This window comes from Engystomops pustulosus, chromosome 11 (genome assembly GCF_040894005.1).
Source record: "Engystomops pustulosus chromosome 11, aEngPut4.maternal, whole genome shotgun sequence".
Taxonomy (NCBI): Eukaryota; Metazoa; Chordata; class Amphibia; order Anura; family Leptodactylidae; genus Engystomops; species Engystomops pustulosus.
The window spans coordinates 74,802,477-74,819,709 of NC_092421.1; positions in this window are offsets into that span (position 1 = coordinate 74,802,477).

Here is a 17,233-nt window from a genome sequence, read left to right on the forward strand (position 1 = left end):
ACAAACACAACATACAAGCTCTTTGCAGATGTTGACCTGCGTGGGATTTGAACCCAGGACCCAGGCGCTGCAAGGCAGAAGAGCTACCCACTCAGCCACCGTGCCGTCCAAGGTATACATTATTGTAGATCAATAGTATACAATGGGAACAAAGTGACCTGTGCAAAATAATGCTACAATGCATGTAGACCTTGGAAGTGCGAAGTGTCATTGTATACTGTAATATATAGTGTATGTCCTGTGTGGGGTGTAATGCTATATCCCTCTGTACTAATAGAGTTACTATATCAGTACAGAGATCATACAGCAGTAATGTAACTATAAATATATAAAGTGTCACTGATTCTAAAGTGTCTAGACATGTTCTGTAGCAATGCAAACCTATTTGTACTGTATATGGAGTGCTGTTAGTGAAGAGAATGGGGCACATTAACTTACCTGTCCGGAGGAGATACTCGAAGGTGCATTGTCCGACCGGACTGCACATTTGCCGTGATTCACTAAGATCGTGCGCCCGATATCCTGCATGTGTCACTTCCCGCTCAGGTCCGCCGGAGTTCACCTTCTTCTTCCTGGTGCATGTAAGTGCATGGCTTGCGACAAATTTGAATGTTAAATCCCGCGCTCAGTCTGAATCAGTAGGATCGTCTGACGCCCCTCCCCAACCCCCAATTTCTGTTGGATGAAAGAAGCGCAGCTGCACCACAATCCGATCGCGTGTGACACAATCCCCTGTTAAATATCTGTCACAGCCGTTCAGGAGCCAGAAGAGCCGGCTCTTCTTAGTGAGTTGAGCCTAATGAGCCAGCTCGCTAAGAAGAGCCGGAATTCCCATCACTATTTCCAACATCATTCCAAATATGATAGTTCCCTAAAATGGAAAAGATATTAGATAAATGGCTCCTAGAACAAATGCCCAATAGCCAAACCAACGCCTGGACCATCCACCATTATTAGTCCTGTACAACTAATGAAAGAAAATGAGATAAAACATACTGTACACATAAAATAACCGACCTAAATTATATAAACGGGGAAAAGGATCATTTCTCATTCAAGACAAGGGGAGATGTGGTGGATAATTTAACTATCCGCATCAATTCTATCCTCTCCAAATTCTTGTAGGCGTCACCTCCACCAGCGCCCAAGCCATATGCTCGCAAATCCTGCCATCTACTCTCATGGCACTCCAAAAAATGTTTCATCTCAATCTTCTCAAGCTCCGTAGAAAGGAGCTTTCCAGCTTCTACGACATCCATAATGTGCTCCTAGATACGGATTCTCAATTCACGTGTGGTCATGCCCAGCATTATTCTCAGTCTAGCGTACTCACTGCCACCAGTCAGTCACCAGTCTAGTGTAATCACTACCGCTAGTCAGTCCACAGTCTTGTATAACTACTTCCACCAGTCAGTTTTTGGTGTTCTGTAATCAGTGCAACAGTCAATACATTGTAATCAAGTATAACTGCCACTGTCCTTAGTGTAGTATAATCATGGCCGCCACTCTGTTCTCATTCTAGTATAATCACCAGTCAGTCTCTGGTGAGGTATAATCACTAGTCAGTCCATAGTCTAGTATAATCACTGCCACCAGTCAGTCTCTGGTGTGGTATAATCACTAGTCAGTCCACAGTCTAGTATAATCACTGCCACCAGTCAGTCTCTGGTGTGGTATAATCACTAGTCAGTCCATAGTCTAGTATAATCACTGCCACCAGTCAGTCTCTGGTGTGGTATAATCACTAGTCAGTCCACAGTCTAGTATAATCACTGCCACCAGTCAGTCTCTGGTGTGGTATAATCACTAGTCAGTCCATAGTCTAGTATAATCACTGCCACCAGTCAGTCTCTGGTGTGGTATAATCACTAGTCAGTCCACAGTCTAGTATAATCACTGCCACCAGTCAGTCCCTGGTGTGGTATAATCACTAGTCAGTCCATAGTCTAGTATAATCACTGCCACCAGTCAGTCTCTGGTGTGGTATAATCACTAGTCAGTCCACAGTCTAGTACAATCACTGCCACCAGTCAGTTCTTAGTTTAGTTTCATCATTTCAGCATTGCCACCAGTCAGTCCTTTATGTAGAACAATCAATATCACCAGTCCTCAGGCTAGTGTAAACAACAATCACAACTGTGAGTCCACAGTATAGTATAATACTTGCACCAGTTAGTCCCTGGTGTGGTATAATAACTGCTACCAGTCAGCCCTCAGTCTGTAAACCGTCAGTTCTTAGTGAAGTACAGTCCCTGGTATAGGCCTTGTTTTCAGTCTAGTGTAATCACTGCTAAAAGTCAGTCCTTGGTGTAATATAATCCCTGGCACTAGTCAGTCCGTGGTGTAATATAATCCCTGGCACTAGTCAGTCCGTGGTGTAATATAATCCCTGGCACTAGTCAGTCCTCGGTGTGATATAATCCCTGGCACTAGTCAGTCCTTGGTGTAATATAATCCCTGGCACTAGTCAGTCCTTGGTGTAATATAATCCCTGGCACCAGTCAGTCCTTGGTGTAATATAATCCCTGGCACTAGTCAGTCCTTGGTGTAATATAATCCCTGGCACTAGTCGGTCCGTGGTGTAATATAATCCCTGGCACTAGTCGGTCCGTGGTGTAATATAATCCCTGGCACCAGTCAGTCCTTGGTGTAATATAATCCCTGGCACTAGTCAGTCCTTGATGTAATATAATCCCTGGCACCAGTCAGTCCGTGGTGTAATATAATCCCTGGCACTAGTCAGTCCGTGGTGTAATATAATCCCTGGCACTAGTCAGTCCGTGGTGTGATATAATCCCTGGCACCAGTCAGTCCTTGGTGTAATATAATCCCTTGCACTAGTCAGTCCTTGGTGTAATATAATCCCTGGCACCAGTCAGTCCTTGGTGTAATATAATCCCTGGCACTAGTCGGTCCGTGGTGTAATATAATCCCTGCCACTAGTCAGTCCGTGGTGTAATATAATCCCTGCCACTAGTCAGTCCTTGGTATAATATAATCCCTGGCACTAGTCAGTCCTTGGTGTGATATTATCCCTGGCACTAGTCAGTCCTTGGTGTGATATTATCCCTGGTACTAGTCAGTCCTTGGTGTAATATAATCCCTGGCACCAGTCAGTCCTTGGTGTAATATAATCCCTGGCACTAGTCAGTCCTTGGTGTAATATAATCCCTGGCACTAGTCGGTCCGTGGTGTAATATAATCCCTGGCACTAGTCGGTCCGTGGTGTAATATAATCCCTGGCACCAGTCAGTCCTTGGTGTAATATAATCCCTGGCACTAGTCAGTCCTTGATGTAATATAATCCCTGGCACCAGTCAGTCCGTGGTGTAATATAATCCCTGGCACTAGTCAGTCCGTGGTGTAATATAATCCCTGGCACTAGTCAGTCCGTGGTGTGATATAATCCCTGGCACCAGTCAGTCCTTGGTGTAATATAATCCCTTGCACTAGTCAGTCCTTGGTGTAATATAATCCCTGGCACCAGTCAGTCCTTGGTGTAATATAATCCCTGGCACTAGTCGGTCCGTGGTGTAATATAATCCCTGCCACTAGTCAGTCCGTGGTGTAATATAATCCCTGCCACTAGTCAGTCCTTGGTATAATATAATCCCTGGCACTAGTCAGTCCTTGGTGTGATATTATCCCTGGCACTAGTCAGTCCTTGGTGTGATATTATCCCTGGTACTAGTCAGTCCTTGGTGTAATATAATCCCTGGCACCAGTCAGTCCTTGGTGTAATATAATCCCTGGCACCAGTCAGTCCTTGGTGTAATATAATCCCTGGCACTAGTCAGTCCGTGGTGTAATATAATCCCTGGCACTAGTCGGTCCGTGGTGTAATATAATCCCTGGCACTAGTCGGTCCGTGGTGTAATATAATCCCTGGCACTAGTCACTCCTTGGTGTAATATAATCCCTGGCACTAGTCAGTCCGTGGTGTAATATAATCCCTGGCACTAGTCACTCCTTGGTGTAATATAATCCCTGGCACCAGTCAGTCCGTGGTGTAATATAATCCCTGGCACTAGTCGGTCCGTGGTGTAATATAATCCCTGCCACTAGTCAGTCTGTGGTGTAATATAATCCCTGGCACTAGTCAGTCCTTGGTGTAATATAATCCCTGGCACTAGTCAGTACTCAGTCTATTGTAATCACTATTTAAAGATAAATAATATGTTGTTCAGCAACCACATATATAGAAATACGTGGGGCTGAATATAATAAAGAAATAATATCACCAGAGTCCATGCTGCTGGTGGAGGCTACTGCCCTGCTCGTATAGCTACTTGCACGTGGCTTCCTCAGGAGTAGTGGAGTATTTTATTGAGGGGGTGACCTGGTGTGTATAACCGCTCTGCCTCCTTTATATATGCTTCTTCCATGTACTCAGTGTTATGGCCAAACAAGTATTTCCGGACGCGGCTGGTAAGCAGGGTGCACTCACAGTGCGTCTCCACTAGTTAGACTGAGGACTGACTGGTGGCAGTGATTATATTACACCACGGACTGACTGGTGGCAGTGATTATATTACACCACTGACTGACTGGTGGCAGTGATTATATTACACCACGGACTGACTGGTGGCAGTGATTATATTACACCACGGACTGACCGGTGGCAGTGATTATATTACAACACGGACTGTCTAGTGGCAATGATTATATTACACCACGGATTGACTGGTGGTAGTGATTATATTACACCACGGACTGACTGGTGGCAGTGATTATATTACACCACGGACTGACTGGTGGCAGTGATTATATTACACCACGGACTGACTGGTGGCAGTGATTATATTACACCACGGACTGACTGGTGGCAGTGATTATATTACAACACGGACTGACTAGTGGCAGTGATTATATTACAACACGGACTGACTAGTGGCAGTGATTATATTACACCACGGACTGACTGGTGGCAGTGATTATATTACACCACGGACTGACTGGTGGCTGTGATTATATTACATCACGGACTGACTAGTGGCAATGATTATATTACACCACGGACTGACCGGTGGCAGTGATTATATTACACCACGGACTGACTGGTGGCTGTGATTATATTACACCACGGACTGACCAGTGGCAGTGATTATATTACACCACGGACTGACCAGTGGCAGTGATTATATTACACCACGGACTGACCGGTGGCAGTGATTATATTACACCACGGACTGACTGGTGGCTGTGATTATATTACACCACGGACTGACCAGTGGCAGTGATTATATTACACCACGGACTGACTGGTGGCAGTGATTATATTACACCATGGACTGACTGGTGGCTGTGATTATATTACACCACGGACTGACTGGTGGCAGTGATTATATTACACCACGGACTGACCGGTGGCAGTGATTATATTACACCACGGACTGACTGGTGGCTGTGATTATATTACACCACGGACTGACCAGTGGCAGTGATTATATTACACCACGGACTGACCGGTGGCAGTGATTATATTACACCACGGACTGACCGGTGGCAGTGATTACAATACACTAAATCCTGTCCGTCTCTGGAATAGGGGTATAGCGAGAGAAAAGTTTGGTTTTACGGATGGGTGCGCTTGTAACCAGGAATAAGTAACCAAAGCGAATTTTGGTAAAGGCTTGGTTCAACTTTATTAGAAGTGATAAACAATATTTAGGTTCATAGGTGGTGACGCGTTTCGGGATAACCCTTCATCAGACCAATACTGACAACTAATGACTTGTACTGGGTGTCAGATGCTGATGGCAGTCCTGTCCTGTCACAGGAGAGATATCACCTCACTTATATATAAGCACATAATCTCCTCACACACAGTAAGAGGAAACCTCTTATCACTAATAATGTCTATACTGCTGGGTCCCGAAAGGGTTTGTCCCTCCCCTGCTACTTGTATATAACAACGTGTTATATACAGGTAGCAGGGGAGGGACAAACCCTTTGGGGTCTGATGAAGGGTTATCCCGAAACGCGTCACCACCTATGAACCTAAATATTGTTTATCACTTCTAATAAAGTTGAACCAAGCCTTTACCAAAATTCGCTTTGGTTACTTATTCCTGGTTACAAGCGCACCCATCCGTAAAACCAAACTTTTCTCTCGCTATACCCATATTCTTACAGTTCCACTGGACACCGGTTATTGGAGCGTTTGGGAGCTGCTGAAGTAGCCTTAAGGAGAAGGGTAATTAATACTCCCTCAATTGTTTTCTGCAACCTAACAAGTTGCTTCCAGGTGAGCACCTCTCATTACTTACCTGACAACCTACTTCCGTAACGTTATCACACGAGGCGCCGTCCTCTCTCGTTGTCTTTTTTGTTTTCTCTCTCTTTTTCGTCTCTGGAATAGCACAGTCACTGCCACCAATTAGTCCTCATTGTAGTGTAATCACTGCCCCTAGTCAGTCCTCAGTTCTTACTCAGTCTAGTGCAGAGCTGGATTAAGGGTGACGGAGGCTCCTTGGCATCTACTCTGATTATTTTACTTAAATTAAAAGTTTCATCCCAGAAATAATAATAATGTTTCTCCAGAGACCACATCCGCTGCAGGCCATCCTTTTACACACCTCAGCTTCTCCAGAACATCATAATCCACAACTCAGCTGCTGCAGAACATCGCCATAATACACACTTCAGCAGCTGTATACAATCCTATTACACACCTCATCCTCTGCAGACCATCCTATTACACACCTTAGATGTTTCAGAAAACCATAATACACACCTCAGCCACTGCAGACCTTCCTATTACACACCTCAGCTGCTGCAGAACATCATAATACACCCCTTGTCAGCTGCAGAACACACCTCAGTTGGTGTGAGTATGTGTAATTAGCACTATGTAATGTCACTCTCCATCCATATAATGGTGGCTACAGGGGAATCATGGTAACTGCTTCACATATATATCTGCATTTACTATCACTTGATGCCCCTGCAGCAAACAGCAACCAGTCTAGTGGAGTTATCATAAAGTTTTCTCCATACAGCACGTAACTAGGAGAGGCAGCAGCCCATAGCAGACTTCTGAATGGGGGCCCCTTTCCCTTAAAGGGGTATTCCTATGAAGAAAAGACTCTTAAATATACTCAGGATAACAAAAATACACATTCAATCCTGGTGTATACAATTTCGGTTGCCCCAGGATCTGACCGTGAATCAGTTTAGGGTTGGGTAGGGCAGATAGTTCTCCTGTCTGAGGCTGCACTGAGCTCCTCTCTGTAGTGGCCCCTCCCCTTGCATTCCAGGATGAGCTCACACACACACAGACATCCCGCTGGCAAACAGCAGTGTGAGGGGAGGAAATCTACAAGCTACAGGCAGATAAGGGCTTTATCCAGGCACAGAAGAGCTGACAGTGTATGTTGTGGCTGAGATGTAGCTGAGCTGAGGATTGTGTTTTATATTCATCATGTAACTCATCATCTCTCATCTCTGATCTGTCACATCTCTCTTTCTATGTGTCATAGTGAATGTTCTGAAGCTAAATAAAAAAGTGTAGATAAACCCTGTACCCTGATAATCTAAGCACATTGTCAGCACACTTCTACTTACAGCAATAGGGGGAGCGTGAAGTGTCTGCTTAGAAAGTCCCCACTCACGCCCCCCGATTTCCTTCGTGTGCATGCCGGCGCCGATGTGCCACAATCCAATCGCGTGCGCCAAAATCCCGGGGCAATTCAGGGAAAATCGGTGCAAATCAGAAATATTCGGGTAACACGTCGGGAAAATGCGAATCGGGCCCTTAGTAAATGACCCCCACTGGGTGTGTGCAGGGGACAATGAAGCAACGCTGCCTGCTGTAATGTGGTGTTCACTGCTGTAATGTGGTGTCACGGTGACATCTGTGGTAACGTATGGTGGTCATTCGTGTAACATATAATGCAAGGTGTTATGGTGCACACTAGTGCGCTCCACCACAGTGCATTGCAGTGTATGGTGGTGTGCAACGGCATCAGGAACGGTCTGCGGTAGATACAAAATCTGCTCCAGCAAATGAAGAGTTAAGCAATTGTCCACCTGCTCAATTTAAATCAAAGCTAAATAGTCCACCAAGTGCTGAGCCCAGCACTGTACAGCAGAGCAAACTCTGAGATGTGCAACTGGATTAGGCTTATAGTGTACATCCTCCTCTGATATGACTGCTCCTCCCACAACAAGGATGTCCTCCCCTGCAGAACCCCCTAGAGCAGTGATGGCTAACCTATGGCACTGGTGCCAGAGGTGGCACTCATAGCCCTTTCTGTGGGCACTCAGGCCATCACCAGAGATGACTCCAGGTATCTTCCTGCAGTCCCAGACGGCCCAGGACTTGCTGTACACAGAGCTATTTTAAAGTGACAGCTCTACCTGGGACTATTTTCTGCTTCTATGGCCCCAAATCAATTAGAGAAGGGGCCAGGGACTGAAGGGGATTTAGGGTTAAAAATTTGAATGGAAATTGGCGGTGGCCCCCCCCCTTACCCTGGGCGGTCATCAAGGGGTGGGCAACCAGCCCAAGGGCCCTCCCAGGGCATATAAAAGCAATGAGGACACGTAGGGGGGCCTCTTACCTTCTGCCCTCAAGGACCGAGAGGTGTGAAGTCTGAGACCCCCCTACGTGTGCAGTCTCTTACCTGCCATGGAGAACATCCTGGAAGCCCAAGTCCTGGAGAGGGTGAAGAAAGATGGTAGTGCCTGGCTGGATGCCCTCCTGCTCCGCAACGCTGCTGCTGCAGACCGGGCACAGCCTCTGGATCCCGCTCCTTCCAGCCACGTGCCACCCGGGACCACCGCCTCGGCCTCCGGAGCTTCTGGCCTCGGCCTTCAGCAGGCCGCAACGAGGAACCAGCAGCGATCCAATGACACCGGTATGTTGGGCTCCCACCAGACCGCATCCCCTCCTCGGCGCCAGGCCGCATCCCCTCCTCGGCACCAGGCCGCATCCCCTCCTCGGCACCAGGCCGCATCCCCTCCTCGGCACCAGGCCGCATCCCCTCCTCGGCACCAGGCCGCATCCCCTCCTCGGCACCAGGCCGCATCCCCGCGCTTGCGCAAGGCCCCGCCCCCGCCACGTCACCAGGCCCGCCCCCGCCGCGTCACCAGGCCCCGCCCCCGCCGCGTCACCAGGCCCCGCCCCCGCCGCGGGACCAGGCCCCGCCCCCGCCGCGGGACCAGGCCGCAACCCCGACCCGCCGCCAGTCCGAGTCCCCACCGCGGCCCCATACCTCAGCCCCGGCTCAGCAGGTCGGGGCCGCAAGCCCCCAAGCCCAGCCATCAGCGGTGAGGGGGAGGCCCGTGCGCCGCATCCGCCCGCCGGATCGCCTAAGCCCCAGCTCCCCAAGCCTTGGTAGGCGGCGCGGTGCGGCCCGGAAGAAGGCCGCGGCCTCCCCACCACGTGGCCCCTCCAAGAAGGGACGACGAGGGACCGATCAGCAGGGGACCTTCAATCAAGATCCTATGGAGGGAGTCCAGCGTGGGTCAAGGCCCGACGCTTCTCTGCAGCAGGGTAAGCTGCACTCTAACGTGCAGGCCCAAATTTTATCCTCTTCCCTGCCTTTTTGCACCAGGTCACCTATGGATTCCCCTCCCCCCCTGCTGTTTAGCCCCCAGTCACCCCCCCATGTGCGTAAAGCACGCCGCTATCAGGCCTCTTATCCTTTGTCATCCCCTCCCCCCCTGTCCCCTTTATTTTCACAGCCCACTTTTGTCCCGGTCCAATATTCTGCTCCCAGCTCCCCTTCTCAGAGAGGTAGCAGATCTCCCAATGCCACATTGCAGACAGTAGATGTCGCCATCAGCCCCCCGCACACTTCATCCCGCAGGGAAGATGAACGCAGGACCCCATTGCATGCTCAGCGCTGCTCCAGCCGCAAAGATAACTATAGGTCTTCTGTGCACTCCCAGCGCCGTCAAAGTCACAGGGATTTTCAGGGGCTCTACCACAGTCAAGCGTTTGATTCTGGCTCTGAGTTTTCTCGTGCAGGTTACATCCGCCAGGATTCACACCGAAGTCGCCAGACCCGCCGTTACAGCGCCTCCTCATCTGGTTCAAGTGGCCGCGCTGCGGCGTGCTTTCCCGAAGGTTCCCGCCATAGAGGTCGCCATCACTTCCAGGAATCTTCCCGCCACCGTTCAAGCTCACGCCATAGAGATCATCACCAGGAATCTTCTCGTCACCGGTCACATCATTCCAAATACGTCAGAGCGTCCCGCAGTAGCTCCAGGAGAAGGTCGCCACAACAACATCAGCAGCCTTCACGCAGTCATCAGCAATCTACCGGTAGATCATCGCACCGCGAATCCAGCAAGGGATCACCACAGCCGCATCAGCCAGAAGCACCTCAACAGCCTGCCTCTCAAGACCAACCTCAGACTCTGCTCGCCAACCCATCATCTCATCCTACAGCAGCAAACGGTGAGTTCGGTGGTCTCCCCTCATGGGCGGCCATTACCTCCCCACACAACACCAACAACGCTGACATCATCACATCCCTGAAGGCATTTATCTCACAATTAGAGGGCTCTCAACACACTCAAGGGGGGGGGGTGGTATCTCAGGTAGACGCTAGCCTAGGCTCAGGTACCGCATTCAGGGACACCATGTTTTGCGGAGTCGCCCCTTTAGGCACTTCTGTTTCGGAGGACCTAAAGAATAAAATCTTTAGGGGCGAATACGTAGACATATGGTCCCTACTGAATGTCGACCACATTTCGGTCGATAAAGAGAGAACATACGAGAAGGGTTCTGAAAAGAAATTGAAAGTTTCTAAAACTTTCCACAATTGGCTGCAGGCTTTCGCAGTTTTAGGATCCCTTATAACACAAAAGTCACCGTCTTCTGCCCCTGACCTTTTTGTTTATTTAGTCACCATCCTAAACGCCTTTAAGCTTCACGGGGGCAGTGCATGGTGGATGTACGACGAGGAATTTCGTCGTAGCCTCCCCCTCAATCCTACTGTAGGTTGGGCCTCTAAGGCCACGGATGTCTGGATCCAACTCATCCTTGCGCAACGGTCGCAGCGCTCCTTTCCTGGCCCTTCCGCAGGGGCGCCCCACCAGCACGCCTCTGCGGCCCACAAGCCAACAGGAGCATGTTGGCTCTACAATGAGGGCCACTGCAGGTTCTACACTTCGTGTAAATTTAGACACGAGTGTTCAATTTGCGGGGGAAATCATACGGCCTTGCGCTGCTATCGCCGGAACAAGCAAAATACCGTCGGTAACGCACAACCCACGAACGCCAGTGAACGCCAGCAGGTTAAGCCCCTGGCTAAACCTTTACCCCAAGACGCAGGAAGCAAAGCTTCTTGATTCAGGTTTTCGTTTCGGTTTCTTCATCCCCCATCACCCCTCCTCAGCCTTATTCAAATGTAACAATCTAATATCAGTCAGGGAAAATCCTTTATTAGCTCTAGAGAAAGTCCACAAAGAAGTCCAATTAGGCAGGATGGCTGGTCCCTTTGCAGAACCTCCCTTTACTAACCTCAGGGTTTCCCCCTTGGGCTTGGTTCCCAAAAAGGAATCCAACAAATTCAGGCTGATCCATCATCTTTCATTCCCCAAGGGTTCATCCGTTAACGATGCCATATCAAAGGATGACGCCGCTGTGTCGTATGTCTCTTTTGATCGGGCCGTTAACTTGGTGAGGCAAGCAGGCCCAGGAGCCTTGCTAGCAAAATCTGATATTGAATCTGCTTTCCGGTTACTCCCAGTCCATCCCGCCTGTTTCCATCTATTGGGGTGTTTCTTGGAGGGTTACTACTATTTCGACATGTGCCTCCCTATGGGCTGCTCCATATCGTGTTACTATTTTGAAGTTTTCAGCACGTTTCTGGAGTGGCTCATTGGTTATGAGACAGGTATTTTTTCAATGACCCATTACTTGGACGATTTTTTGTTTGTCGGGCAGAGGGATTCCGATACTTGCTCTTTCCTCTTGCGTAGTTTTATATCACTTATGGAGTACATTGGGGTCCCTTTGTCTGCCGACAAGACTGTCGGTCCGGTTTCTAAGCTATCATTCTTAGGTATTGAGCTTGACACATCTACCATGACTTTTAGTTTGCCAGAGGAAAAAATTTCCCGCCTACGCCAGGAAATTGATCGTATGCTCAGTAAAAAGAAAGCCACCCTCCACCAGTTTCAGGTCCTACTGGGCTTGCTCAATTTTGCATGCAAAGTCATTCCCATGGGACGCGCTTTCTCACGCCGCCTTTCGTTAGCCACTAAAGGTACACTTCATCATAGTCATTTCATTAGAGTAACCAGCCCCCTGAGACAGGATTTGGAAATTTGGCAGATATTTTTACAGGATTTCAATGGTTCTGGTATCCTCCAGGATGCAGAGACAGATAGTTGTTCCTTGAAGTTATCTATTGCTGCCTCCGCTAATGGAGGTTTTGCTACCATATGGCGTGATAGCTGGTGCAGGGGCGATTGGCCATCTTCATGGCAGAAAATGGGATTGCTTTCTAATGGCCCCCTCTTATGGCTTTTTTCTTTAGTCGTGGCTCTTGAAATTTGGGGTCCTAATTTAGCCAACACCAGAATTAGGTTATGGTCATCCGAGGCCTCTCTGGTACATGTCATCAATAGTCTCTCCTCCTCATCATATCCCGTACTCGCGCTGCTACGTCACCTAGTTTTGCGCTGCCTTCAATCTAACATTTGGCTTCGTGCTAGGCATGTCCCTGAATTTTCGAACGACATGGCTAATGCCTTGTCTCGTTCACGATTTCAGGCGTTCAAAGAACTTCACGGGTCAGCGGACGAGTCCGGGATTGTATGCCCCCAATTCTTATGGAGCCTGGTAGAGAACAGTTCGCACACTTGATAAGGACTTCCATATCGTCAGCTACATGGCAGAAGTATTCCGTGTCTTGGTCACATTGGCTTTTATTCTCCGGCGGTACACTACCCGCGGAGAGGTCCCAACTTCTAGATAATTCTTTAAATTGGCTATTGCAAATTAGGCGACAGGGCGCATCATTTAATAAGGCAAAGAGTAGTTTGGCCGGCTTGTCCTTTATGCTAAAATTACATAATCGTCCCGATATAACCAAAGATTTCATCTTTAAACAAATCCTAAAAGGCTGGAAACGTGAAAAAGTTTCGCATGATTCCCGGAGACCAGTGTCCCTTCCCCTATTCGGTCGTTTAATCTCTATTTTAGACATTGTCTGGTCAGATGCCTTCGAGGCGTCATTATTCAAAGCGGCGTTTTCTATCGCCTTTTTCGGGGCCTTGCGGATAGGTGAGTTAGTCCCACTCAGTGCTACTAGGCCCGGGGGCTTACTCAGCCGCGACGTAATCGTAAAACAGGATTCCGTTAAGGTCTGTATTCGTCGCTCCAAAACTGATTTTTTCGGCAGGGGTACGTGGTTCTCCATTCTACCTTTGGGCGCCGATCCGTGCCCGGTTACCATGATTAACAGTTACGAACGTGGCCGCCCGGCGGGTAATAATTTCCTCGTTCACATCTCCGGTACTCCGCTATCCCGTTTTCAATTCGGCGCAGTTTTTAAAAAATCACTACTGTATTTAGGTTTAAACCCAAAAGAGTTTGGAACTCATTCCTTCCGCATTGGCGCTGCAACTACAGCACACTCATGCGGAATGAGCGAGGAATCCATAAAAAGGCTGGGCAGGTGGAAACCTGATTGTTTTAAGTCTTACATCCGCCCAGACCTCGATCCTTTACTGTAGATGTTCCCAAATCTTACATTTATTATTATTATTATTATTATTATTATTATTCAAAAAAAAAAAAAAAAAAATTTGTCTCGTAATGTTTCAGGCCCTCAAAAGCAAGTATGGATCATCGGTCATTCCTTCATTCATTGGGCCGAGCGGAGAGCTGCTGTCCGCCCTTGCGGCCTTAATTTAGGTCTTCAGGAAGCACGAGTACACTGGCGTGGCGTTCGCGGCATGCGGTGGACCCAAGTTTTGCCGGAGGTAGTGCAGGTCAGCCGGGGCTGCCAAGAGGATGTAATCGTTATTGTCCATGCGGGGGGCAATGACTTGGGTCGGGTAAAATTAGGAGAGCTCATTACCCTGATCAAGGAAGACTTTGCCCGTTTTCCCAACTTCTTTAACTCCATAACCTTAGCCTGGTCGGAGATTATCCCCCGCTGTAACTGGAAGGGCGCGCGGGATTACGATGCCATCGAGCGGGCGCGCAAGATTCTAAATATGCGGGTTTCTAAGCACGTCACTTCCCTGGGTGGTGTAGTCATTCGCCACACTGAGCTGGAAGGGGATAATAGGCACCTGCTTATCGGTGATGGAGTCCATTTGAACCCAATTGGGTTAGATATTTTCTTGGTGGGTCTGCAGGATTTGGCTGAGAGGGCCATCGCTTTAGGCAATGTGGGGGGTCGCAGCCGGTGCTAGGCGCTTATTGGCTGCTCCGTGGCGGAGTTAGTCTTGCCTAAGGCGAAAGGAAAGTTGCCCACGTGTCGGCTGTCGTTCTGCAGCCGCCATTCGGGCGAAGGTTGGTTTTTCAAGAATTGAAAGGACTGATGTTTGTTTACAATTTAAGTTGCACTTTAATTAAAATGTTAAATACGTTTTTATGGTTAATAAATTAATGCTGTGGCCTACCCACTTCCCAACACAAGAAAAGAGGTTTCATTCATTATTTACGATTTTGGTTTTATTGGTTACCCAAAGGGGGTCAATAGCCAAGGTTTGGCTTAGTTCACAAATACCTGCAGTCTCTATGGCCCCAAATCAATTAGAGAAGGGGCCAGGGACTGAAGGGGATTTAGGGTTAAAAATTTGAATGGAAATTGGCGGTGGCCCCCCCCCTTACCCTGGGCGGTCATCAAGGGGTGGGCAACCAGCCCAAGGGCCCTCCCAGGGCATATAAAAGCAATGAGGACACGTAGGGGGGCCTCTTACCTTCTGCCCTCAAGGACCGAGAGGTGTGAAGTCTCCCTCCCACCCTGCCCTCAGGTTAACTACAAACCTTTTTTTTAGGTATCTTCTCGTTTCTGGCTGTTTCCCTCTGTTTTCTTGCAGATGTCACAGCATCGGCGGAGTTAGTCTTGCCTAAGGCGAAAGGAAAGTTGCCCACGTGTCGGCTGTCGTTCTGCAGCCGCCATTCGGGCGAAGGTTGGTTTTTCAAGAATTGAAAGGACTGATGTTTGTTTACAATTTAAGTTGCACTTTAATTAAAATGTTAAATACGTTTTTATGGTTAATAAATTAATGCTGTGGCCTACCCACTTCCCAACACAAGAAAAGAGGTTTCATTCATTATTTACGATTTTGGTTTTATTGGTTACCCAAAGGGGGTCAATAGCCAAGGTTTGGCTTAGTTCACAAATACCTGCAGTCTTATTGGTGTCCTCAGAGTGCTGGTATCAATGAAAACTGTGACAGAGAATGGAGTATAAATCACAAATTAAATTTCTGTGTTGGCACTTTGCGATAAATAAGTGGGACTTGGTTGTAGTTTTGGCACTCGGACTCTAAAAGGTTTGCCATCACTGCCCTAGGACATCACTGCTCCTTCCATCACAGGGATGTCCTCTCCTGTAGAACCCCCTAGAGCAGTGATGGCTAACCTATGGCACTGGTGCCAGAGGTGGCACTCAGAGCCCTTTCTGTGGGCACTCAGGCAATCACCAGAGAGGACTCCAGATATTTTCCTGCAGTCCCATACAGCCCAGGACTTGCTGTGCACAGAGGTATTTTAAAGTGACAGCTGTACCTGGGACTATTTTCTGATTTATTGGTGTCCTCAGGTGCTGGTATCAATGAAAACTGTGACAGAGAAGGGAGTATAAATCACAAATGACATTTCTGTGTTGGCACTTTGCGATAAATGAGCGGGTCTTTGTTGTAGTTTGGGCACTCGGTCTCCATCACTGCCCTAGAGCATCATTGCTCCTCCCACCACAGGGATGTCCTCTCCTGTAGAACCCTGTAGGGGGGGGGGTGATCCCAAAACAGTAGTCCAGCACATAGAGGGTTGATGATGCAGGGGTGTCAGATGGGGAGAGCACCAGACCCTAAAGAACCACAGACTTGACATTTTGTTGTATCCCACTGCACAGCCGGACCCCCGAGAGCCCTGAGGGAGGATGACAAAATCCACAGAACAGATGGGGGTTACTTTACTATTTGGACTGTAATGGTGAGATGATGTCGGGTCACAGAGGGAGAGGAGGGCACCAGGACTCCCCCCACAGAGGGCACATTCACTGCATCTATATCCAGAGAAGTGGCTTGTTGTCAGCGCACCACCACTGCACCCGGCTAGCCTCAGCGACCCCTCCATCTCCTGTCAGTCACAGTAACATGAAAGGTTCAGCATGGACCAGTATGGGGGCAACTCCACAGCTCCAGGACGGGCCCTTCCTCATCCCCGGGAGCATCCACCACCTGATTTAGGAGGGGGGACAGGAGCGCAGTGACCTTAAGACAACCCCTTCAGCCAATGCTTTTTTTAGTCTTGAGGACTTGGTCGCTCTTGATACTCAGCCAAGGCTTCCGAGAAGCTTACAATGTCCAGGACCTGATGCCCTCCCACCAGTACATAGAGGGGCAGAGACAGAGGCAAATGCCATCATAATGGATTACAAACTACCCAGCAATACCATGGCTGCACTACCTCCATCTGTACTGTAGGGGGCACACCATAGTATCTGACAGCTCCTCTATCACAGGGATAGGGTGCCATCTAGTGACCCGAGGAAGCAACTGCAGCACTACCACTGCTTAGTAGTCTAGAACCCATTAGCCTTCATTTGTGTCAGTTTTCCAGCAGACTTTGCACAAAAAGGAATGTAGAAGCTTCTTGCACATGTATTTAGAAGTGTCTACACTATGCCCACCGTGACACAAATTTCTGCATCTAAAGTTACGTTCCAGTGCAGAGTTGGATCGTGCGCCACGTTTATTACCGCGATTCAACAGAATTGTGTTGTGGGGACGCCAGATTATTGAAGTCTGAGGAACCAGTATTTAGTAATATTCTGCAGTGTGTCCTCCTCTTACAGTATAGACCCCATAGTGTGACCCCTCTTACAGTATAGACCCAAAAGTGTGACCCCTCTTACAGTATAGACCCAATAGTGTGACCCCTCTTACAGTATAGACCCCATAGTGTGACCCCTCTTACAGTATAGACCCGATAGTGTGACTCCTCTTACAGTATAGACTCCATAGTGTGACCCCTCTTACAGTATAGACCCCATAGTGTGACCCCTCTTACAGTATAGACCCTATAGCG